This window comes from Gavia stellata, chromosome 13 (genome assembly GCF_030936135.1).
Source record: "Gavia stellata isolate bGavSte3 chromosome 13, bGavSte3.hap2, whole genome shotgun sequence".
NCBI classification, from domain to species: Eukaryota; Metazoa; Chordata; class Aves; order Gaviiformes; family Gaviidae; genus Gavia; species Gavia stellata.
Window position 1 is genome coordinate 11,953,204 of NC_082606.1, and position 25,919 is coordinate 11,979,122.

The following is a 25,919-nucleotide window of genomic DNA, read 5'->3' on the forward strand; positions in this document are numbered from 1 at the left end:
GAGGGGATGCTGGATGGAATCGTAAGTAAGCACACAGACCAAATGTTTCCTCAAAATAATCAGTACTGAAACAGTTTACACTGTGGGGAGGGTGGACCTCAGGGTTTCAGTTAACAAACATTTGAGACAAATAGACTTATTTTCTGCTTACCAGGGCTATCATTTCAAGCAGTGTGATGGCTATGGAGGAGAAAGCTGAATGAGTTTGCACACAATTCATGTTTTTGAGGTTGCTCTTAGAGCTGCAGTATCTGGAATATGCATAAAATAAACAAGCAGTTTTATAGAATCATTTTGTGGCAAGGAATGAATTTTGCCCACAAGTTCCAGATGGATAGAATGAAGCACTACGACACGGTTAATCCTGGTTTCATTCGCAGTGTTGTTTCCATAGGCCCTGGGATTATGCCACAGTGAGCACAGAAGACATTCTTCCATGGCACCAATTTTTTCTTCATAGCTGTAAGATACTGGCTTTTATTGTCCTATACCCTGTGGCTTACAAATTAACTCAGGGGAACAGCTATGTAAACATTACTGTTAGAGACTAGGAATGAAGGGATAACCTTCTCAGTCCTCTGTGAAGGTAAGACAACCTTTAGGAACTTAGGCTAGAAGGGAGTTCTGCTAGCCCAGTCACCTCACGCTGCAACAAGGGCAAGTGCTGCTAGACCTTCCCTTACAAAGGTTTTGGGAGCAAACATTCATTCCTGTCTGTGAGACAGACTGAAAGACTGAATCAGGCATTGCAATAGCAAAAACCTGCCTTCAGGGTGCCATCCAAATCCCTCACTCCTTAGGATAAAGCCAATATTTTACATGGTTATCTTGAATTTCATAGAATATCATAGAATGGTTTGGGCTGGAAGGAACCTTAAAGACCATCTAGTGCCAACCCCCCCTGCCATGGGCAGGGACACCTTCCACTAGGCCAGGTTGCTCAAAGCCCCATCCAACCTGGCCTCAAACAATTCCAGGGTTGGGGCATCCACAACGTCTCTGGGCAACCTGCTCCAGTGCCTCACCACCCTCATAGTGAAGAATTTCTTCCTAATATCTAATCTAAATCTACCCTCTTCCAGTTTAAAGCCATTACCCCTTGTTCTGTCACTACGTGCCCTTGTAAAAAGTCCCTCTCCAGCTTTCTTGTAGGTCCCCTTCAGGTACTGAAAGGCCGCAATAAGGTCTCCCTGGAGCCTTCTCTTCTCCAGGCTGAACAACCCCAACTCTCTCAGCCTGTCTTTGTAGGAGAAGTGCTCCAGCCCTCTGATCATCTTTGTGGCCCTCCTCTGGACTCGCTCCAACAGGTCCATGTTCTTCTTACGTTGGGGGCCCCAGAGCTGAACACAGTACTGCAGGTGGGGTCTCACGAGAGCGGAGTAGAGGGGGAGAATCACCTCCCTTGACCTGCTGGTCATGCTTCTTTTGATGGGAGTCACCATCCCTGGAGGTGTTCAAGGAACGTGTGGACATGGTTTAGTGGGCATGGTGGTGTTGGGTTGATGGTTGGACTTGATGATCTTACAGGTCTTTTCCAACCTTAGTGATTCTGTGATTCTGTAAATAAAATAAATAAGTAAATAATAATAAATAAATGTAAGAAGAATCCAGCACGAATTCTCTGACTGCTACAGCCATTGCCCTCTGTCTTTCTAGTGCAACAATTTCTTTGCCTGACTGAAAAACCTGCCTTTGGCTTGACCCTAATGAATTCTAAAACAAGTTATAAGAAACAGGTAAAAGACCTCTAAAACTAGTTTTAATTCCAAAATAGGTGAAGAGCTATTCATTAAATTCTATTAGCAAACTGATGAAACAGCTACTTTGCATAACAGCAGGAATGAATAAGTTGAGAAGATGGATGGTATAGGAGAAAACAAACAGTTATCTTATTTTAATCCTGAAGTCTATTTACCTGAAGTAATTTAAGAACACTAGTTTTAAAAGACTAAAAAATCACTAGGAAGTAGCAGTGAGTCCATTTTACAGAATTTATGTCGAGAAGGAGCTAAGCAATTGTGCTGATCTGTTAGTAAATAGAATTAACTGACAATTGAATTTAAGAGAACTGTTTTGCAGATACTGATTTAATTCCTCAAAGTTAGTCCTTACTGATATATCTATACACACACACACACAGAGAATTGTGGAGATTTTTTGGTTCGGTGGTTGTTGTGGGGGGGTTTTTTTGGGTTTGTGTTTGTTTTGTTGGAGTTTTTTTAACATCTCCAAGACTTTTGGAATACCCCCACTAAGTGATCTTTTTTCAAAAAAAAAAAAAGTTTTGTATACTCTTACATCTGACTTTTCCATTTCACCAAGACGTAAAGGAAAACAAAAAATTATTTTCCTTTTTAAGCACTTCTCTGTTTTGCATCTTTGCATAAAATCAAAAGCAAAGATAATAAAATTAGAATAGAAGCATGTTCTACCCAGCCTACCCTGATGCAATTAATAATTAAGATCAAATGGCTTGTAAAATTCCTACCAGTATGATTAAAATGCTATGAAAAGGTTGCTGTAAGAATAATTGCTTTTTGTTTAATGTAACCAAAAAACAAATCCATGGTTCAATATCTTTTGTATTGTATGTTTTATGTTTTTAAAATTAATGTGACATAAGGCATTCTTTATGCTAATGTTATAGCTCCTTGGACGAGTTTAACACCATTATCTTCTTTAATGAATAATTCATTCCCTGTTGAAAACTTAACTATATCATTTTTACAGTGTGTAAATGAAACTTTGAAGTGCAATTTAACTTTAAAGAACTTCAGATTGTAGAGAATTTTCGTAAACCACCAAGTGCGTGCTGTGCTAGTCATACTGTCTTGTACTGAAGTGTAAGCACGTTATGGTGAGCATGTTTGCAATTTCTAATTTTGCTACTGGTTTTAAAAAATCTTGGAAAGGATTCCTGGTTGGTTTTACTTTTTTGGCATTTTTATACACTTTTAGTTATGTCTTCTTTCTGAAAATAAAAGTATTATTTGTAAGCACAGCAAAGTTCATATCCTCATTGTCCTTAACTACTGAGAAAGAACCCCTGTGGGAAGGTGGTAAAATGGGAGCAATACTTTTTTTCCCACACCAGATCCTAGCCTTCTTGTAAGAAAACCTCTGACAGTCAAATAAAGTCCTTGGTGCAAGTGAGAGGAAAGTCTGTTGGATCCTAGGAACTTACCAGATTTTTGTTTGTGCCCAATATTCTTTCCTACCTAAGCAGGTGAGGGCTGCAGTTTCATGTGGGGTTATTTGTCTTTCTGTAGTGATCCCTACATGTTAACTGGAACACTGGGCTTTGTGATTCTGTGCGACTTCCCCATCTCCAGGAAAGCTGGGGTCTGAATCTAAACTTTTTCTTTTCCTCCCTGAAAATGAGATCATTGGTTTTTAGTTATGGGAGAAACAAAATGGGGCATAATATTGCTGAAGAATGATCAACCTATTAATCATGATATCATGTTGACCCTAAAGTTTGGTCACAGTACCTGATAATCGATTTCAAGTTTTAGGAGGAACATTCAGTTAATAGGTCAGCCCCATACTGTCTTCTTAATTTTGGAATATGCATGTTTATGTTTTTGCATCACACTTGAGTGGATTTTACTGCATATAAGTAAATTTATATGGATTTTACAATTCTGGTATCTGATGAAGAATTTTATTGGGCTTATTTTATTATTTTTTTGAGGTTGTTAGATGACTGTGTTTAAAGAAACACAGTTAACTGGAATATGTATTTATATCAGTGTAACAATGACTTGTTTCCTGACGCTTATTGAGTGTCACCTGTAGTGAGACATGATTGATTGCTGTGCTTTGATAATAACATGACTGAATGGGGCACTGCAGGGCTGGGGGATCAGATGTAAGTCCTCCTGGGTGAGGAGGTAAATGATAAAACAGGGGACTGTTTCAATAGAGGCATTTTCCATGCACTAATTTCATGTATGCCATGCCTATTTTGTAAGTTTCGTGATAGCTCTAAATCAACTCTGGAAGCTGGGGATGCATCTTACTGTTTAAGCTGTTTTTATTCTCAGTGGAAATAATGGCTTCTGGGTACTGGGGACGACCACCATGTACTCCTTCCTAGGGGAGCACATTATGAGCTTTATTTTTATTATGTCCTTGCACCAGATTTTCATTTTAGACATTTTTCAAGACTAAGAGCTGCAATATTTTATAAAACCCCACTTAGCAAGTGTGTTTGTGTTTACTGTTTTTCACTCTCCCCTTCCTTCCTTCCAAGGTCTCGGAGCTTGCAAGTCAAAGAGGACTCTTAAGGAGTATTTATCTTAAGTCAGGAAAGAAACTGGCCAAAAAGCAAACAGCTGTACTTAATTATTTTATTTATTTATTGTATTTCTTTTCCTTGTTTTAAGGTTTTCTGTATCTTTAACTGATGATGTCGTCAGAGAAAACAGGTGCATGTCCAGACCTGTATTGTTTTACTGCCCTGCATGCACGAGTTCTTGGACACTTCTTTCCAGGACTCTGAACAGTACAAATATGTGGCACTGTTGTTCTCAGCTAAAGATACGCCATTTGTCAGGTACATTATCCACACAGAAGAGTGAGATTGGGGCAGGAGGAAGTATGAATCATAGCACTTTGCATAATATGCTATCCTTCTGAACATATCTGGCTGTGGACAGAAAACAGTATTTCTTCAAATGAAAAATAAATCCTGTAGTATTATAGGCTCCTAAAAATGGCAATTCAGCAGTCTTGACTTGGCGTCTGGATTTGTGATATTTTTGTTTTATTTCCATGAGCTATCGTTACCGAAAGCTTTGCACTTGTCCATCTGCACACTGTGAAATGTGAACATTTTCATTTTCCTCTCAGAACAATCGTTTAATATAAGAAATGCTTTATGTTTTAACTTTGGACTGTACAAAACATGAAGATAATCAGAGTTTATCCCCCTTTTCAATCCAGAGTTCATGCTCTTGCCTCGTCCTTTAAGTTCCATTCTCTCTCTTTTAGTCAAATGAAATCCTTTGAAGTTGAGCACACAGAAAAATTCATTTTTACCTTGACTTAACACAAGCAGTGATCACCATCAACTATTACATAGAAGATTAGATTTGTCATTAAGAGGCATAATCCGTATAATACTCCTGTTCATCAGGTAACATTTAAATGAAGAAAATGTGTGCAATTTAGTCCATGGTCGTAGCAATTGTTGTTAGAATGTTATATAGAACTCGGGTAGACTGAGTGAAAAAATAATTAGCACACCATTTTTCTCTTTGACATTATTTAGTTTAAGATGCTCAAATGTAATTTACTATCACTCTTCAATAGCTTCCTTTTCCATAGCATTATTGGGCATTTGCTGGTCTCTAGGTTGTATTTGGCTCTCCCTATTCAGTGGATTTATTGATCTGTGATGCATCTCAATATTTTCCTCAAGTGTAAACTAAGCCAACACAAATTTTTGATTATATAAGATAATTCCTTTTCTTCAGTCATTGTCTTGATACCAAAAATACGCATTCACTTGAAAATAAAGGTGACGTATTCGCTTTCTGCCAATGAACTCTGCTTTAATGATATGGGCTATATAACCTCCTGAAAACTACAGCAGAATGGTGGTATTCAGTGAGTCTGAGGTAAATGCATGTTGATGAAACAAATGCACAGAAGACAGGTTAACGTGAGCTACAGCAGCCAAACAGAAATACTGTATATAAATAGTTCAGAACAAGATCTGAATTGAGGCACTGTGTAGCCTGGACAGAAATGAGACTTTTGCGTTCAAGCTGCCCATCTGTTCCTGATAACTTTTGAATTTGCTGGTCAATTTTAACCAACTCTGAAGGAAGAGTCAAAGTCTCAAAGGTCATTAAGTTCTTACATAGGCCCTGAAAATCAGCAGCAAAATAGAAGAGGGAGATCCAAATGGATGTTTCCTCCAAAAGCAGCTGGCAGATTTCAGACATTGTAGGTTCTGCTTGGCAGCAGTCAGGCAGCGACCGCCTGGCACTTGCACAGCCAAGACAAGCCACAGACCACTCTGCCCTTTGGCTAGGGGGGATGCTACAGAAAACACAGTGGGAAACTGCAGGGGAAAAGGGATGTGAGAGAGCAGGAGCAGGTAGGGTACAAATCCACAGGGAAACAGAGAATGATATTCCTACTACTTATTTGTTTTATTGTACACTGTGCACTCTGTGTATTGGCAAAAGTCGTCTGTAAGATTGAACCCAGACCCGAATAACAGCAAAAGAAACAGTGTAGGGATCTATATTGCACATAAGCAACCTGATAGTTTTACAAGGAATTTCATCCAGCTTAAATCACCTGGACTCCCAATTAAGTGTGAAAGAATTATAGGTAAGGAAGAGTAGTGCAACACTAGCAATCCTTGTGACTGAAAAATCAAACTGATTGATTGAATCAAAACTCAACCCTATTTATTGAGGCATAAGAGGTTTCTATAGAAGATATGAATTTGAGACTGATCTGAAGAACAGAGTGGAGAGATGTAATTTCATGAACACAGGTAAGCAAAAATTGAGGAGAGACATCTCAACCATAGCCTGTAGAGAAGTGATCATTCTGAAGTAGGAAAGGCAAGGAGGAGCATCTATTAAAATGGAAATATAATAAGAAACTTAGTCCCAGGACTTAAGGAGAGAGTAGAAGTTTCATATCTGGTGAACAGGAAAGAAAAAAGAAAGTGTTAGTGTTGCCATTTTCCCCATATTTTTGTCTCATGGCTGCTGATGGTATATTGCTGTTTGACTGAATACCTTTTAGCTGAAAAGTGATCTTTCACTGTTGATTTATAAGGAGGAAACTAATTGAAAAAAAGTTGGCAAGGTGACTCAGTGGATGGGGAGGGATTCATCTATTATGCTCTGATGTAAGTCCTGGCAGAACTAGTTACATTATCATTATGTTTCTGGTGTCAAACAGCGAGTTTTCAGATTTTCTGACCCTACTGGTATTTTTTATTTGTAGAGAGTTATGTATGGCTTGTTGATTGAGTTCAACAGAAGGGAAGGCAGCAGTGATCAGTTTTGCCCTAACTGAGAATCATTGCAGTCAATGGGAATTTCTGTAAGAGGTTTCCAGGGACAATCTGCCAGCCAAAAGGCAAAGGCAGAACTAAATTATCATAGAAAATTGCAGCAAACCTAATTAAGCTAGGTTTGTGGAGAGAGATATTGGTTTTAACCACATGAATATCTATTATCTGCAGTCACTAAAGATGCTTACAACACAGCCCTCTCTAGCAAATCATGCAGTACCTAGCTAAAATCTATAAGGACTCTCTCTCATGTGCCTCCATATGGTACAAGGTGTTTAATATTAATCTTTAAGACTGCAAGTTTTTGTGACATTTGAAAAATGCTCACATATGCTCATGGTGAGGACCAATATGGCTACAAATGATCTGTGCAGTGTGGATGACACAGCAATCTGCTCTCTCAAACAGTGGTTTTGCAACATAGAAAGATCAGAGAAGCATTTCCTGAGCAAATGCAGAATGCAAAATATTGTTCCTTCAGGAACTGGCATATAGCACACACTGAGAATCCCGTATACCATTCATCACAGACTCTCTCTGCTGGAAAGGGAAGACAGTAAAATCCCGTTGTAATATTTTCATTAGGGCAGATGACAAAAGAGGCTATGTGACCTCATGCTAATCAGAGAAGACTCCATCAGTGAAGAATTGATTCTCTTCTGCCCCTTTTCCTTTTCCCTCTGTCTAGGATTAATATCATTGTTGATTAACAATCATTATGAAAACACTGTCCAGAGACCCCAGTGAAGATCAGAGTCCCATTCCTATGGGCTTTTCAGTCCTTCACAACAGATTTTGTAGAACTGGCTCTGTTCTTATTATGGGCTGCTCTAAATTCTGTTGTACACAGCCATGAGTCCTTCAAAGAGTGGTTGTCAGCCATTCTTGTGGTCTTTTTCCCAATATATTTATACTGCTCTGGAGAACTGCGATTCAATAGCACCTGCCAGTTGACAGGATTCTGACATACTGATAGTGTAATATGGATAAAGATGGTCACTTGGGAAACTTTGCTACAGCCTAAATAACACCAAAGATGGAGACTGAAGGCAATAAAACTGGGAATTAAATATCTGCTAATTATTCATTTCTGACTTCTGTTTTGCTTAGGACATTTGGAAACGGGGAGAGAGGAGAGCTGGAAAACATGATCACTTTGATCTCCTGATTTATTGTTTTTCACATGCATCTGTATTAATGGCTCTGAAAGCCATTGCCCTGTCTGGGAGTCACTAGAGGGCAACAGAGTCTGGTCCAATCCTAGCAGATTTGCTATGCTGAGAGGTAGGAAGGGAGCGGTACTAAAGCTAGCTAGTACTAAAGTACTAATATGACTTTCACGGTTTTTATAGGAGGATGCCTTTAGGCTTTTCACATTAAGAAAATTTTCTAGGGTGATTGTTTTCTTCCTTTTATGTTACACCCTACTGTTGGAGATGAGACTCTAAGTCATTCCTAGAGCTATTACTCTTGGCCAAAAAACCCAACAAAATTTTGTGGGCCTAGACTCAAAGAAAATGTTTACAAAGTGGTAATTACTGCCATGTGGCGAAGGAGCTGAAGTTAGTCATTGTGTCACACAATGAAAATCTTCTTGTGCCTTGTAACTATGCAAATCAGAGTTAACAAGTCAGCATAGCCCTGTAAAAACTACTAGTATCTTGGAGAGGCAGTTTGGGTCAAAATGCTTCTGTAATAAAATATACACAATATGTTGACCAAATAAAAGATCTACATTGTTTACCCTCTCCCACATACTCCATTGTTTCATTATAAAGATTGCTACCATGTCTTCATTATTCCTTGTCTTCAGACATAAATTCCTATTAAAGACTCACTGAATTTTAATGAGCATATATTTTGCAGTATAACATTGGAGTTTACAGTGCAGTTTACAGTACGATACAATTCTGACAATGTAGTTATTTCTTTGTAAAACAAACAGCCACATTAAAAAATCTTAGGCCCTTAATATAAAATCAGTGTATAAATGTGTGGATGTAGACATCTAAATACTAATATTATGTCTGCAGAGAAATATATCTGTACAAGAGAGGAAGAACTAGAGGCCTTTTTATGGTCTGGCTCCTAAAAATGTGTTAGTACAGGATCATACTTAGAATAGTTCAGCTGGAAAAGACCTGCAGTGATCATTTAGTCCAACTGCCTGACCACCTCAGGGTTGACCAGAAGTTAAAGCATATTATTAAGGGCATTGTCCAAATACCTCTTAAAAACTGATGGGTATGTGGCATCGACCACATCTCTAGGAAGCCCGTTCCAGTGCTTGATCACCCTGGCTGCAAAGAAAGACTTTTCGAAAATCTAGTCCTGTCCTCCCCTGATGCGGCTTTGAACCATTCCCGTGTATCCTGTCAGCACCTCCTCCTCCCTTTTCCCTCGTCAGGAAGCTGCAGAGAGCAGTGAGGTTGCCCCTCAGCCTCCTTTTCTCTAAACTAGAGAAAACAAAAGACAAGACAAAACTTACAGGGGCTTCCAGTAGAAAGCTGTTATATGGCAGCATATGTTTAATAAATACATATGGTTATTTAAATACAGGAGGGGAAAAAAGAGAGTTTGAGATATGGCAGTGAGAGGCCCATTACAAGTATAACCAAAGGTCTATTATACACGCTGCTGAGGGCAAATGTGTCCTTTAGTGCTCAAGCTGAATGATGAGATAAGGTGATTTTCGCTTCCTGAAGGATTTTATCTCAGCTGAACTCCACCATGTCTATTAGGACTTAGCCTGAAATACAAGGCCAGTATAAACAGTTACTGTCACATTGAAGACAATAGCTGTTAAAAAGGAATCCAAGACTAACCTTTTTTTTTTCTTTTTTTTTTAAAGGGACTCGTGTCATTTTATCTGTATTTGCCAAGTAGGAGACTGATATCACAATACAAGCAACTTATGAGGACACATGTGAAAGGCAGTAATTATAGGTCAGTTTGCTGAAGACTATCAGGAAAATACATAAAGTGTATGGCAGCCGTAATGTTACTAAACATTACGGACTTTTTTAAAGATAAGGTTTTCTACTGAAAAAAAAAAAAGAGACTCACAACCAGTGTCTCAAACTTTATGGCTAAAGTATGTGGAGCACAGAGAGAAAGTGGTGGCCTTTTTGAGGTGTATAAAATTCTGAAGAGATTTGAGAGGATAAATGCTACAAGATTATTTGAACTTGTGTCAAATACAAGAATAAGAGGCATGAACTAAAGCAAAGAAAGGGTCAAATCCTAAAGGAATGTGAGTAGAGTGTGATGTGCACAGAGAATAGCTATGCTGTATTAAAAATAAAGCAATGATGCAGATAGTCATCACAAGAAATAGGGTTAGGCAAACGTCTAGGGAAAAAAACATAATTTGTGGGATGTAGCAATTAGCTCCAGACAATGCAATGATGCTAAGAGGAACTGATGGCTGCTTCTGATTTCATAATTCCCTTGCAGTTTGTGTCTGTTAAGCAAGAACTGCTCTTCCTGCTAGGAGACGTTGCCATATGTGCAATACTGGAAGGAGCAATAGTATGTGTTTGTGCTGCTTAATAAAACATTAACCTTCACATGCATGCTACTGTTTGATAGAACCTATGTATGAGTAAACTCTCTATGCAAAACGTGTTCACAGTTGCCACTCCTTGGATGCATTAATTGCTGCATTAGATTTCTTTATTGCAGCTTATTTACCTGAGGTTAAAAAGCCCCTGCAAATTCCTTACCCCACCCATGTTACACTGAATGTAGGGGAAAAAACGTAGGTAACTCCCTAGGTAACTAGGGAGCTCTTTATGAAGAACTCATTTCCAGTAGACTTCCAGTGACCTTAGAGTTCTGTTAACTTACAATATGATGGCTATCTCCAGTGTCACTCCCACTTCCTTCCTCAGTACCGTAGGACACACCAGAGTTCAACTGAACTTTGCCTTGTTTATTTATCCCCATGTATGAAGTTAGAGACTCCTTCTCCATATATTCCTCTTGCGATGTGCAATGGCAGGTTGACTGTCTACAGTCCGGCTGAGTGCTCTGTGGATTACTACATTTGTAACAAATTATTTATAACTTTTATAACAAGTTAAATCAAAGTAATTATGAAGATCTTGCAAGAAACACTATAATTTCCAAAGACTGACTGTGCTAATAAAAACACTCTGTAAAACAAATTTCTTTTTAGGGCATAGACTGTCCAGTTTAATGATTAATTTGCACTAAACATCTCATTAATAGTACAGATTGTTTTGCCAATGCTTCTGAACAAATATAATTGGAAAATTTATCAAAAATTCCTTAATGTATTTAGTGCTGCAAAAGACAAAATAGAGAAATTAATAGCAATATCTAATGATTTATTTGCATGATATGGTGTACTTTTTTGTGGTTGGGATCAGAGCTGTAGATCTATAAAGCTTGCCCGTTCCAGCAGCAGGTTCTCTCCTAGCAATGTTTTACTATACCTCACGCTGCTATGTGCAACAAGCCTTGAACTCAGTCTTAGAACTGAAAGAAGTTGGTAAAACTCCCATTATCTCAAGGAACGCATAAGTAAGCTGAGAAAAGTGAACTGGTTAGTGCCCAAAGCAGAGCCCGGCTTCGCTAGTAATCTAGCTCAGGAACCCAGCTCTGACTCGGCCAGCTGTCCGAGCCATACTTCTTTCCTTAAAGTATAAAATGAGGAGCATCATGCTCACTGGAGCGTCACAGAGGCGGAGGCCAGGATGTAATTGGTGTGCTCACCTGAAATCAGAAGTGCTCCTGCATCTGTTCATTTACATGTGACCAAGAAGGATGAAAATACTGACACCTTTTCTTTTCTTGTTTGCCATTGTTTACAGTGTGCATTTTCTCAGAGCAAAACTGACATTCCCCATGTGAACCAGAGCAGTCAATGTATAAAAATATGTTCTTTTTCTACTTTGTAGACTACATATAAGCAGGTAGCAATGTCTTTGGATTGATTATATTAATTACTCTAATGTTTCAAGAAATAATTTATTGAGGTTTTTAGATCTCTGGTACCTTGCTGGGGTTTTGGGGAGGTGGTAGGGGATGAGGGGGAGGCTGTTTTTTGTTTCTTTGTCTTTTTCTGACTTGGAGTAGTTTTGTTGAATATTCAGTAGTGCCTCTTCAGCCTGTAGTATTCATATCTCATGAGCCAGCAACTAATATTCTTCCCTGATTGCAGAAATTTGAAAATTATTCCATCAAAATCTCTGGCTTGCATTAGTTGAGCATGTGGTTTCCATGAATACTTTTACTGGAACTTTCAACCATTTTTCAGTGACTTTCCATGAAAATAAAATTTAGTTGCACAGAAGTATCATGAACACAGCTGAGGAGAACTGTTAGCTGTCTTTGTAGAAAAACTATGGCAGCTTCTTTGGTAGATATCTCTGTAGCTGGATGTGCTTTATTTTTCTATTTTTAAAGAACAAAACTTTTTAAGGAAATAAGCTTTGCAATTATAGTGTCCTTTTAAGTTTTAAAGATGGACAATTCCACATCTTCTATGCCTGGTGTGAAACACATATGAATAAGCTAATCCAATGCATGAATGTATATGTACTCACACAAACAAATATATAAATCTATATATTTATATACATAAAGAGAAATATGAACTGTGACTACCAACAAAATAAAAAAATGCAGCTTAGGAACAGAGGAATCCCTTTTAATTCTTAAAAGACTTATAAACAATCTTTACAACTCCTTCAGATGCTCTGGTAACCAAGATGGATATTTTCATGTATGTGTTTCAAATGCATATGTTTCATACTTCAGTAACCAATGTTACTTGTTGACTGCTAAAATTGCATTGTTTGGTGCCAGCCTAGAACATTCCCATGCCAATTTTAAGAGGAAGATAATATTACTGTTTGCTTTTTTTAAAAAAGAATTATTATTATTATTATATTTTATTTTCAGAAACTGGAATAAGGTTTAGGTCATAACTCTTACACCCTACTTCATACAGCTGAATAACACATTGAAGTTTTATGTGGAAAGAGCTATTTATGTGCCCAAATTTGTATAACTGTCTTAGAGTCTGAATATCTTTTCGTCTAGCTGGGCTTATTAGCTTAGGTGTAGTGTCACACTGATAAGGCTCTTCCCCTGTCAAAGTCAGCTCAGTAAAAAGTAATGTAGGTACCTGTGCTCTGTGTTGAGTTACACGCTACAGATGTGCCCCTAGAAGCTGTTGATTCAATTCTTGCCTCTCCTGCAAAAAAACTGGTGACCTTCGGAACTGTCTGATTTCTGTTTGCCTTAGTTTCACATCTGCAAATAGGACTAAATATCTTTCTTTGCTGGCTTTTCTGTTTTACATGTTTTAAGTTCTGTGGGATAGGGATGGTCTTTTGGTACATAGTGTACAGAACTCCAGCTATCCAACTTGAGGTCACTGTCTGCTATAGTAGGATGCATAATTTTACTCAATAATGTACTTAATAGAAAAAACTAATATTAAGACTTTTGCAGATTGTAACTTTTGGGAAATGTTCTAAAATAATGCAACAGTGACTGCACCAGTTAATCAAGTTGACCTGATATTTTGCAGAGCTGAAGATACACTTCATTATGCCAGAGGACTAATATAAACAGCCTATCTGTTAGTGCAGCCAGCTGAAAGTTCACAGAGATTCCAATTCTGAAGTGACAGCAGTGGGATTCAAGCACATCCAAAAGTGCAGTGGACACTTTGGGCTTACAATTTTTCAACTGTGGTTTTTAACTCGGAGATAGGTAATGAATGAGTATGCATTCAAGCACCTTTTTTCTGGAGATCCTTAGGATCAGACATTAATCTTCAGATTATATAAGTCTTGTCTAGTACGTTAGTCAAAGTGTCATTTTCTCTTCAGTATTAGAAATTTAGGAGATACCTGAGCTGTCAATAAATTTTCTGCATCTGTAACTGGACAGAGGAATAGGATCTCAGCTGCTGTATTAGGTTAACTACTGCAGAGAGCTTTACCAGTTACAAACATACTACTCTATATTCCCATTTGGCAACTAGTTCATCTATGCAATTTTCAGATCTTATTTCTCCTTGCTGAAGAGCATTCCACACTGTACTTTACCTGCTAGCCAGAGGCCAGCATAATAGCCTCTTATGTGTTCAGCACCACGGCTTAGATATAGAAAATGAAGATTCTAAGCAATCTCTGCTCCTTTAAAATCAATGGACTATCTAAGCTGACGCATGTCAGCTGAAGATCTAGTCTTGATGCATTTTCTGACATGTTTTTGACATGTTGTCATTAGACAAATTTTCCAAGTAATCGTATTTTGCAGCAGTTGTGTCATAAAGGTGCTGATTACTTTACAAAATAGCTTTTGAAGTTCGGCATCATCAAAGCAATACTTGAATGACTTTGGCAAATTTATGGGGGTTTATGAACAAGCCAGCCTGTAGTTTTCGTCTTCAGCTAAAGTTTATGAGACCTTATATTGTGCATTATAGAAAGACAGTTTATCATTAAACCTGCTTCTCTCAAGAGCAGATGATTCCATATTTATAGATGGGTATATAACTAACTAGCATCCTTGTGTCAGGTTAGGAGTCAGAGACCATCTTAGTGGAATGCCACAGTAGCAACACATAATTTAAGTAGAACCCTCTATCTTGTATGTCAAAAGTGAACTTAAAAACAGTAGTTACATGGCTGCTTACAGATAGATTACCTCTTTAGAACAGCAACCAATAAAACACCAATCCAGGTTGAAGCATGGTATGAGGACAGTAAGGCATCCCTTTTTCCTCAAGAATGTCAGGCAGAAGCAGAGAGAGGTCTCCATTTGTATTAACAATTCATTAAATACTGAACATCATCTAACAAAGACTTGTCCACAAAGTTTGTTTGTCACTTAGTGTGGTGAACAAATAATAACAATAACCTCCTTTCCTTGCTATTTCTAAGTAGCAGTATCAGATTAAAAAAACAAACCCTGTCTTTTGAAAATCATAAATATACAAAAGAAAACCATTACATCTAAACTGGAGAGAGATTTTTCAGCCTTATCTTTGCTGGCCTTTCTCCAAGTCCTTTGGCTGATTGGCCCCTCTCTGCAAAAACAATAACCAAGAGGTGGAGAGAATTCATTCTTTTGAGTGAAACCTAAAAAGGCACTTTTTCTTAATTAGAAAAGAGGGAATAATTTTTCCCCAAAAAGGAGAAGGTGTCTGGGTTTTCTTGAATTTCATTGTGCTACCTTCCATGCCTTGATTCTGCTCATTATAAAGATAAGGGTGAAATAGGAATTCAGTGCTGACATTTTGGAGAGGGACTTTAGTTGTGCTTTTGCAGTCAAGCTGTGTTTGCAAGGATAAAATTCAATTTGCCTTGCATTTCCTAACACTATAGGAAAAGTAGTGTGAATTCTACAATTTAAAAAATAAAGGATCTTGAACTTAATTGAAATGGCAGTATGGGGATTGGCTAGATCTTGCTCCAGATTTTGGTGCTGTGACTGCGGGTTTTGCACATAGTTAAATGATCACACGTGAATTGCAAGGGTGGGTGATCCTTCCAGGAGGAACAGATGGAGTTGTAGACCCTATTAATACTGTCCAGTGAAATGCATGTTTTGTCATGTGTCTCTGGAGAATTGTGCTGATGCTCTCCTACATTATAGCAGCTACACCAAGCCCAGTTGTGCCTGGGGTTGTTTGCAGATGTCAATCTGGGAATATAGGAAATAAGACAAATACAAACATACTTAATATTATACCTATGCTTAAACATGGCAGTGCATCTGAATTGTATTATTAATGGCTATTTGCGGGGGGAGAAAAATGCTGTACATCATTTAGACCTGCAATTTAGTCCTTGGAGAGAGACTGTGCATAATTATTCCTTTAGTTACATTTATCTGTCTGGAAGTGTCTTTTTCCAGTTGACCAATATACACCTTTCATGTCCGTCCTTAGCATCCCTCTTATTCCTTCTATTTTTAATGAAATGCACTCATTAAATCTTTACTCCAGGTGATTCTTTAAACTTATAGCATGAGGGGAAAGAGAGAATATTTCACAGTGGTATTTTATCACACTTGTTCCTTAAAATGTTCAAGCCTGTATTATTGTTCAGCCCCCAGGTATAGAACATGAACTCCTGAGGTTGAACAGAATGATTCACTTGTTTCACTATGAATTCAAAGTGTATATGAAGCATAAATCCCCTTTTTCCCTCTGTAATATAGTAGCCATGAATCACAATGTCACGCTGAGTCGATCATAATCTAACACTTCACGCCTCAGCCAACAACTTGATTTGTCAAGAGAACAGGCCTGCAAGCTGCCAATAGCGTTGATTCCCATTGGAGAAAAAAGGATAATTAAGCCCTCAGTGAGCTAATTTCTTCTTTCTTTTATAAAAATAACACTTACTTCTATCTTTTAAGTAAACAGAAATGAAGAAATATTACATATGTATAGAATCAGTTAAGTGTTTACTTTCCATAAATCACTAGTATGAGTTTTTGTTCCATTTCCACCTGATAAAATGTGTCCAGGATAATTTTATTTCACCATGCAATAACACACTGTGCTACATCTCAATTAGGGAAACTGAAGCTAATATTAATTACATGCAATCTGCATACTAACTGGCCTGCAACAGGGTACCACCATTCCAGGGTACAAGTGTGAAGCTGTTTATCTGTGAGCTTGATGATGAGCATGAATAATCCTTGTGCTTTGTTGGAATTCTAGACCGTTGCACTGACATAACGAACCAAATGTGCTTTGAGTCCTAAATATGGCTCGTGAGTCCTACACATGTATGAAGGTCAGCACCCATATTTCTAATATACTGTGATATGTTTCCCATATGGAGATGTAGTACATGAAGAGACCGGTCTGTTATGAGCAAAAATTTCTGTTGTTTCCTGAGGAGTAAGGGTGCCTTGATGCTTTGCTTTCACTGTTTGTGAATTCAGCCAACAAGTGGAGGCCTCTTTTCCATGCATGGAAATACTGATACAAATAAATATCATACTGGCATGCAGATATTATTTGACTATGCTTATGAATATTTACATTAAAATTAGATTTGGTTCTTGCATTTGTATCCCGAGGGTGCTTGAGAATTTATGAAACACCTAATAGTCCATGCACAGCCTGGATAAACCCATTGATCAGACTGTAATAGATCCTTCAACTATTTTTCCTTTTCATTGTAGAAAAGAACAGCCAGTATTCATCCATCAGGGCCAGATCACTCCATCCTTCTTAGTTGCTAAGTTTCGTGTTTGGCAGCACAACAGAAAGAGAGAAGCGCAGACTTTCCAGGCATAAAGTTGGAAGGTTCAATCTTGTCATCAAGTCTAATTTCCTATAATCATAAGTAATATTGCAGAAGACTCCTAGACTACCAGAGTCCCTGCTTGCTGTAGCTCCAAAGCCCTCCCCAGCATCCTGGAACAAACTCTGCCCTTACAATAAATGATCAGACTAGCTGTCAAGATGGAAAACAGCCCCTTAACTTCAGTAATACAGAGCAATCTGCATCTCTTTCTTCCATGGCTCATACCTAATGTAGCTGAAATACTTCTGTTACACTATTGTATGGTTTTTCAGGGATGGGCATCTCCAAAAGGCTGCTGTGTCAAAGGGAAAGAACTGTTTGTCATCTCTGGGCATCACATAGTCCTAAGAGAAGACAGGTAAAGCATTCTTTGTGTTTCTCCTAGCAGCAGAAAATACAGACTGAGAAAGCACCCTCATTTACAACCTTATAGCAAAGCCCGACTTACTTGGTTCAACATGGTTATTAAAAAATTTCTGGTGATTTAGGGCCTAATCCTTTACTTCCTACTGCACTGAAATTGGATATAGTTACAATATCATGTAAATGAAGACGCTTTTGTCCTCCTAGTCATTTCTTGTTTCTTCCTACAACTGTATCTCTTAACAACCACTACCTGGTTTTCCTGTTACATATTCTATAGTTGCTGGGATACATGCCATTCGTAAGTCTCCTGGAACAAACTCTCTTTTTTTGGCATTGATGAAGCTTAATGTGGTCCCATTGTACTTGCCTTTTTCCAAGTATTTGCTTGGGTTGAATTGCTAAGATACCAGGGCTCTGAGCCCTCTTCTCTGCTCTTGCACTGGAACAGAATGCAAACAGCCTCTTTGAATATGGCTGCTTTTCCACTAATATGTTATCTATATTTTGTTTTTTTCTTTGAAAATAAAAGTTTTCGTCATCAACCCAGCTGCTATTTGAATTAAGCTATATGCAAATCATGCTTGGGAAGGAAATTTAAGTGGAAATTTATTTTGACATCTGTTTAAATTTTCTCAGATTTTGTTTGCAGCTAAAAGTCTCTCAAAACAGAAAAAATCCCTAAAAACAAATTCTCCTCCTTTAAGTGTCTGTGTTACTGAAGAAAAGCAACATAAGTTAAAGAGGATTTATGAACTGTGACCACCATGTGTTTGACTGGTGTTTGGAAGCTATAAAGTATATTTGTAAATGCTGTCTACCTGTTGTCAAGTTAGGATCGCTTTATCCTTACAAAGTAAATTGTTTCTAGCACTGTGCCCTTACTCTTTCTACCCATCTGTGTGAAAAGTGTGCTGTTTTAGGGAGGGTACTCTCTTTAATATATACTTATAAAGCACCTAAGACAGTCTGGCACTGATTTCTAAGTGGTCCTCAAAATGCTAGTGCATATATTCTGTATGCATCATCCAGCATGACAGCTGGAAGTGGCTAGATAATTTTACATTACTAATGATAATAATATGGGATTGAAGGACTTCTCTTAGTCATGTACATAGAATAGGCAGTACCTAGATCACCCATAAACATTTGTCATTTTTAGAAGTATGTATAACATTATCTAGAGACTACATACATCAGAGAATGGGAGGAGAAAGAGAAGTCAAAATCCAAACATCTTAATTATTCCCAGTTCTACCCAAATCTCCCTGGCAAACTCAGATTTATCCCCATCTTCCAATAGTCCTTGTAAGATCTTTGCAGTTCCTTCAGCAACTACAGAAATTAACTTTACTATAACATCTGTAATTTTCTCCAAATTGTTTAGTTACTACTGGTCAGACAGGGAGCATATTTCAGCAAATGGCTAAGTGGATTTGTCTGAAAGGTCTGAAAGATCATGGAGGCGCTGTAACTACAACTATCATCCTAACTTGGATAAGAGATTATTTGGCTATGAATATCATGTCTTTGAGTGACCTCCAGAGAGGAATGAATAACAGGCCAGAGAAGACACTACATACCTGAAAATGTAGGAAGAAGAGTTAAAGCTGGGCATCCATGATGGGATACACAGTTTCCAGGATTTTCACCTTTTTATTTAGATTGCATTTGACTTTTGATTTTTGGAGCATTGGGCAGATATTGGAATATGAGCTAAAAGTACTTCACAGAAAGCCCAAAAGCTGAGGAAATTAAACCTTGGATTGCAGGACTTGAAAACAAAATGTGACTAGCAAATAACACTGCAGTGACCAAAGGGGCTAAAGACTTGATTCTGGCTGAGCAGTCTGGCCTTAATACAGCAAGGCACTTAAACTCATGCTTATCTTTAAGCATGTGAGTAGTCCCATCAAGTTTAAGCAGTCACATGCTTGAATGCTTTGCTGGTTTGAGGCCAGAGTGCTCTGAACCTTGCAGGATTAAGCCCTAAACCAACGGCTTCTCTGTCAAAACTTTAATTCATTTCTAAAGGCTCTCACCAATTTTTGCAATTCTTTATGCAATTGGATTTGCGGGGAATCTGCTTGAAGTAAGAATGAATAAGAATTTGTAGGACTGAGCTGTCCAAGGAGAAGCAGCACAATGTTTATATATAAAAACAATGCTGCATAACCAGTGAGGGTTACAGGTTTTTTTCAGAAGGTTCCTGCTGTCGCCAAGCAATGTAGGCTTTGTTATTCACAACCATGATGAAAACATTAAGGAGAATTCATATTAAAAAAGACAGACATGAGGGGGTTTCTTCTGTTTCTTTGCAAGACAACGTATATACTTTTATTTTTCTTATTCTTCAGGCTCTTATGACCTTGATTTTAAATCTGTTCATTTATTTTGCCATTGAATCAAAGGGAAGATAGATCATATTCCATGTTGGAATATGATAGTTAGCAGTGTTACCTATTTATGATGACTCTTTGATCAGCTTTGATCACACTGGCCAAGTTTCACTGTTGATTTCAATATGTTTAGGATTTCCATACAAGGTTGATTCTATAGCTTTCTAAAATCAGAGCGTAGTATATGTGTGGAATACCTAGCTAAATCCTTTAGGAGGCTCCATTTGCAGTCTTTTTATTGTGTCTACAATTTTATTTACCTAGAGTAAGCTGCTTTTGCCTCTTAACATGCCTCTGTTTTTTCTCTACGGGGTCAATGTGACAACAGGGGAGCTTCAGGCCAATGAAATCAGTGAACGCCATTTCTGAAATCCTTGCAGTACTTCCTGATCTTCTCATGCAGAATAAATGAAGTTGCTTTGTCTTAACCACAGTACGTCAATATTAATAAACATGTAGCAGAGGAGGAAAAGATGCCAAGGCAAACCACCTCTAGACATGAGAAGCAGAATTCCACCTTTGAGAGCTGTGACTGATCTTTAATAAGATGTCCTCACAAAGCTTATTCATGCCAGGATTACGGCCTGCACAGAGTGATGTAAGGTCTTTAAAAATCCACCAGCCATCTACACTCCTGAGCACTACTGAGACCCTGTAGAATACAGTTTCCTGGCATATTTTCATTATATTAGTACCATGGAGTCAGTATCTCTGAAAATAAGTATTGTGGGCCTCTTTTCCCATAAAACCAGTCAAGATGATTTAACTATGTTCAAAATTCCGCAGAGGACAAGGAAGACATAAGTCATACATGGCCCATTTCCTAAACTTTGGAGCAGAAGAGAAGACACTTTAAATTCAGACAGAAAAAAACGTTTGCAGTTCCTCTTTAAAACCTTGGTTTATTCCATAGATTCTGCTGGGTGATTTTGGATTTGCATTGGCATAGTTGAAAGCAAAGTATAGAATATGGGTGAAAGGACGCATAAAGGCCTATGAAAGATGATTCTTAAACATCTTTTAATAGGCTTCTAATGGAAGGGACTTGGCTGAATCTTAGCAATATTATAAGCACGTTCTGTCACAGGAATATTGCTCTAATATGGCAAAGACTTTGATTCTGGAAGTTATAAATCACTTTAGTCCTTCAGCTCCTGTTTATGTGACTAGTCTTTATTTACACAGCGTGTGGAGATTTTAATCTGTTTGGATTACTCAGACGGGGGGTACATCAGGCACTAGATCTACATTCATACATCTGTGAGAGAATTCTTACAGCTGCAAGAGTCAACTGCCATTTGTTTCTCTGTAATAACATAGAGAAGTATTGGTAGTAAGCAGGGGTTTAGTTCAGTATCAAAATGTGAAGAGACTCTTCATTTTCAGCAAGGTGAGCTGCAGTATTAATTCAATTAGAAGAACATTGTGAACAGCTATTGACAACTTTCCCTCTTTCTCTATTAAATATGCTTGAAAGGTAAGCCAGATTCCACTGTCAAACCAGATTTATACCTGAATAACTCCATTGACATCCACGAAATTACTCCTAATTTGAATCAGAGCCAACAAGATCAAATAAAGATTAAAAGCTCTCTTACTAGCACTTTTATCCTGTATTTGGTGAGCTTATTATTTTATTATGGCTTTATTATAGTAAGCTTGTTGCCTATTTTATTTTTGGGTTTTGTGCTACAGAGCTAGGGCTGCCTTCTGTTTATCTCTCTCAGAATACCACCACTGCCCAAGTCCACATACAGACCTGCTCCTGAAAGCAAATTTGCCAGATAAAGTATTGCCATCAGAGGTCAGAACAAATGCTGCAGATTCATTATTCTGCAAAGTGTACGTGGTAAGAGATTACCTCATGGCCTGTGTATACTATCTCTGTATGCACAAATGAAAGTCCTAAAATTTATCATAGTCTCCATAATGACTGCTAATTGTCTAAGGAAAAAAAATACTTGAATAGAAAAAGCACACATTTCCTAGATTGCAGTAGGGCTCTTGAAATCTCCAAACATCCTGAATTTTGAATCAGGGCAAAAGCCAGGTTTCCCATGAAACTAATTCTGAAAGAAATCTATTTCACATCAATGTTATTCAAAATGTTTCTCCCTTTTTCTACAAAAATTGTCACCAGCCTTTATTTTCCCCTCAGAAATTTTTATCAAAACGTATATGAACCTGGAGGAGAGCAAGTTTGGCAAGGGTAGGTTTGCCCAATAAAAACTGTCCTAGCAGTTCAAAAGCTCAGGCAGTTTGAATGCTATATGGACAGAACAATCTGAAAAAGGATGTTTAGATAATCCTGGTGGCAGTCAAGTGGCTGAAATAAGATGATATTGTTTATTTCGTAATGAGTAACTGCAAGTTTGCACGAGTTTAACTAAAAGGGCAGCTTATATTCTGGTAGTTCTATCCCTAACACCCATGAGTTCTTATAATGCCATTATTTTTGTCAGACTATTTTCTGCTTTGATGAAATGAATGATTACTTTCTGAAGTTCATTGAGGAAAATACATGTTTTTCTTTCACAGTTAATTGTATTATACTGTTTTCCTCAGACCAGGCATCTCCTTTAATCACATTTTAAAGACAACTGTATTTAAACCAGACCATTCTTATTAATGTTATGCCAACAGATATGTAAAGAAGCTCATCTGATTATCCTACTCTGATTATCACAGTAAGGTATTAGAGGCTACATAGTGTCTTTCTGTTTTTCTAGGCAGCACAAAGAATGGAGCAAAAATATCCGTAAGTAAACAGAACTCCTGAATTACAAATTTTGTTGGGAGAGAAAAAACCAGAAAGTTGTAATTTGATGCCTTTTGAGAACTACATACAGTCAGGTCTGGAAACTGTTTGAGAAGGAAACAGCTAGAAGAGAAAAGAAAATGCAACCAAACTTCTCTGAAGGTATACAGTTCTTCAGCTGCCTGAGAACCCAGATAGTGATAGTTGGTAGACTGGGCAAAATCTTGGACAGAATGAGTCAAGGGTATTAGTTATACAAATGAGAAGGGAAGAATGAAATTGTGAAAATAACTACACTTTTTTTCCTCGATGACAAAACAGAAAAGTTACTGTTTCCGTTGAAACACAGACCCCTACTGTGTCGGGTATAATGTGCTTGTATTAGCTTACCTGAATCTTTCAAAAATGCAATGTGGTTTTGTTCAGCATTTCTGCAGCAGCCAAAAATTATTTTTAATTTTCTATGCCTAGCATGCATAGCACTTCACTGAAAAGAATAATCCTAACAGGTATCACTGAAATAAATCAAGTACTTTGATTTAATGCTAAAGTTCAAAATCATCTAGTTCCAGTCTCTACTTCTAGACATCATTGCCATCCATTCAAGTGAAGCAACGATTTAGAGATGATACTACCACCTTCCCAGTACATCATCTGATTCAGAACAGGTCCTTGAGGTTACAGTGCTGTTGATGTTGCATTTTCACTGATGTCTAATCTAATAGAAAGATCCATCCTACCACGTTTTTTTTTTATTGGTGCTGCAGCTGGTGTATGCACCCAGTGTCATATTCTTGATAGAGACTCATGGATCTACAAGCCTAGTCTAAATTAAAATTCACTTGTACATCTCCAGAACCATGAGAAAAGAAACAAAAATCCATGTAAAATGGGATGATTAAAAAAAAAAAAACAAAAACCACTGAACCACCAGGGTCTGCACTCGGCAGAAAAAGTGCAAATGTGTATGTTGACCTTAAGTCCATGACACATGGCATCAATTTTACATTGGTATAAAAGAGGTCAGATCAGGTCCCAGTATGTAACAGTGACATAGATTCATTTATGCAAGTTAAAGTTGTGTCTCTTCTAAAATTGTCACAGGGCCGAACTGAATAAGGAAGAGCCTGGGGAGATATTTATTTGATAGGATGTCAAAGTATAAATTCATCACCATTGACTCGGATACCAGAATCAGAGAAGAACAACAAGCTCCTTTTTCTTCTCTAGCACCCACCTCGGAGGCAGGAGCATTCTAATCTGTTGTCTGCAATAAGGAGAGATCAGGCTTTGCACATAGTTAACTTGATGATGTTTTGGTTGTCTAAAGGAAATAGCTTGTTTTGGAAACAGCCTCCAAGAGGCTATTAGCATTTTTAATTACACAGATTCTGTTTAATGCCACCCTATTTCCACTTCCCATTCTTCTCATCCTCTTTATTCCCGTGCGTGGAAATAGCATCTCCTTCTGCTCAGATGCCTTGTTTGTGCATTGTTAACTCCCCTACTACTGCCCAGAGTTAGTCTTCTCCTTGCTCTAAATGTCTTTTTTTTTCTGCCAGGTTTTGTTATACAAATACATGTCTGTACAGTGCTCTCATCAAAATGATCTCAAAACTCAGCCACATACATATAGAGGAACTTACTTTCACTTTCTTCACCATTGTCATCTGCTTTCCAACTGACATGTTCTCTAAGGAATGAAAATAAAACTCCTGGTTCACTTGTTTTATTCTAAAATTTTTGGGCATGCCAGTTGTCGTGGTTCTCCACTTTCTGACTCTGTGTAGGCTGCCATTATTATCCTGTCATTGTGATACCTGATTAGAAGTCATTTTTTCAAGCATTGCGGTGATGTTGGAAAGCAGAAAACAAGGAAGAGTCATTCAGCCAAAATGGTTGATAAAGCTGCATTATTGATGCCACTGACAACTTACTGAGTCAATCTAAGAAAAAGGGCAAAAGATTAGGAAAAAAATGGTTATGGACTGACTTCCATCTTCTCAGCTCTTTTCATGTCAGTGGGTATCTCTGAGACATTTGCTGTTGCATAGGCATGTTATAAAGAGGGGTACAGCCAACGCTTCTGTAACTGGGAGGGAGGGAATTAGAATACCACAGGTCACATGTAGCCATGATGGGAATGGAGTGGGCAGCTGTGCAGTTGTGAACATGTCACATGAAAGCAGAGTTTCTCTTCCTCTCCGTTTCCTCTCCAGGCACATTCCCTTCCAACAGGTCAGGGGTGACTTACTTGCAGTGTATCTGAAAGAAGCACATGCTTCCTGCGTGCTGTGTAGAGCGCTATCTCCTCCTCTGCTTTGAGAGACCATATTCAGCTGAGTTTGGATCACTAAAGAAGCCATGTTCCCAAAACACCACTGATAGAGGGAGTTAGTTCTGAACAATAGGGAGCGATTTAAAACCAACCAAACAAAAAAGCTAACCAAAAAATCCACAACCAAATAAAAAAAGCACTGTTCTTATCCTGTCTCTGTTATGATAAATCTTTAGTTGCATTAGTTGGTTATTGGAAATCAAAATAGTTGGTTGTTTCCCCAGTGTTTAAGATGCCAACTACTGATGAAGGGCGTTTTAGGGAAGGTGGCTAATAGAAGAACTGAAAACGGATCAAAATGGTTAGATATCAAGAGACAGACAACATGTGTGACTAGTGATGTTAAGACTGTACTGGGACACAGGTTCTTAGAAGTCTCTAAGCATTTAGAAACTGTTGACATCCTTGGGAATTAGCGGTCTAAATACCCAAACTCTTAATTCCACGATGACGGAGTTCTATGAACATTTGGGGGGGTTATTTTTCTCAGGATAAACTTTTTCTTTTTGTGGGATGATCCTATTCTCCAAGTTTTCTACAAAAGTGCTTGTGCTTTTCATGCTTTCAGTTCGCCAGCCTCATCAACGGAAGCTGTGAGAGGTATCAGACTGTTAAACAGGCAGATGCAACTTGAACTACCTTTTCTGTAAGCAACCCTGCTAGACTTCCCTTGCCAACCGTTCCACAGAAGTATATC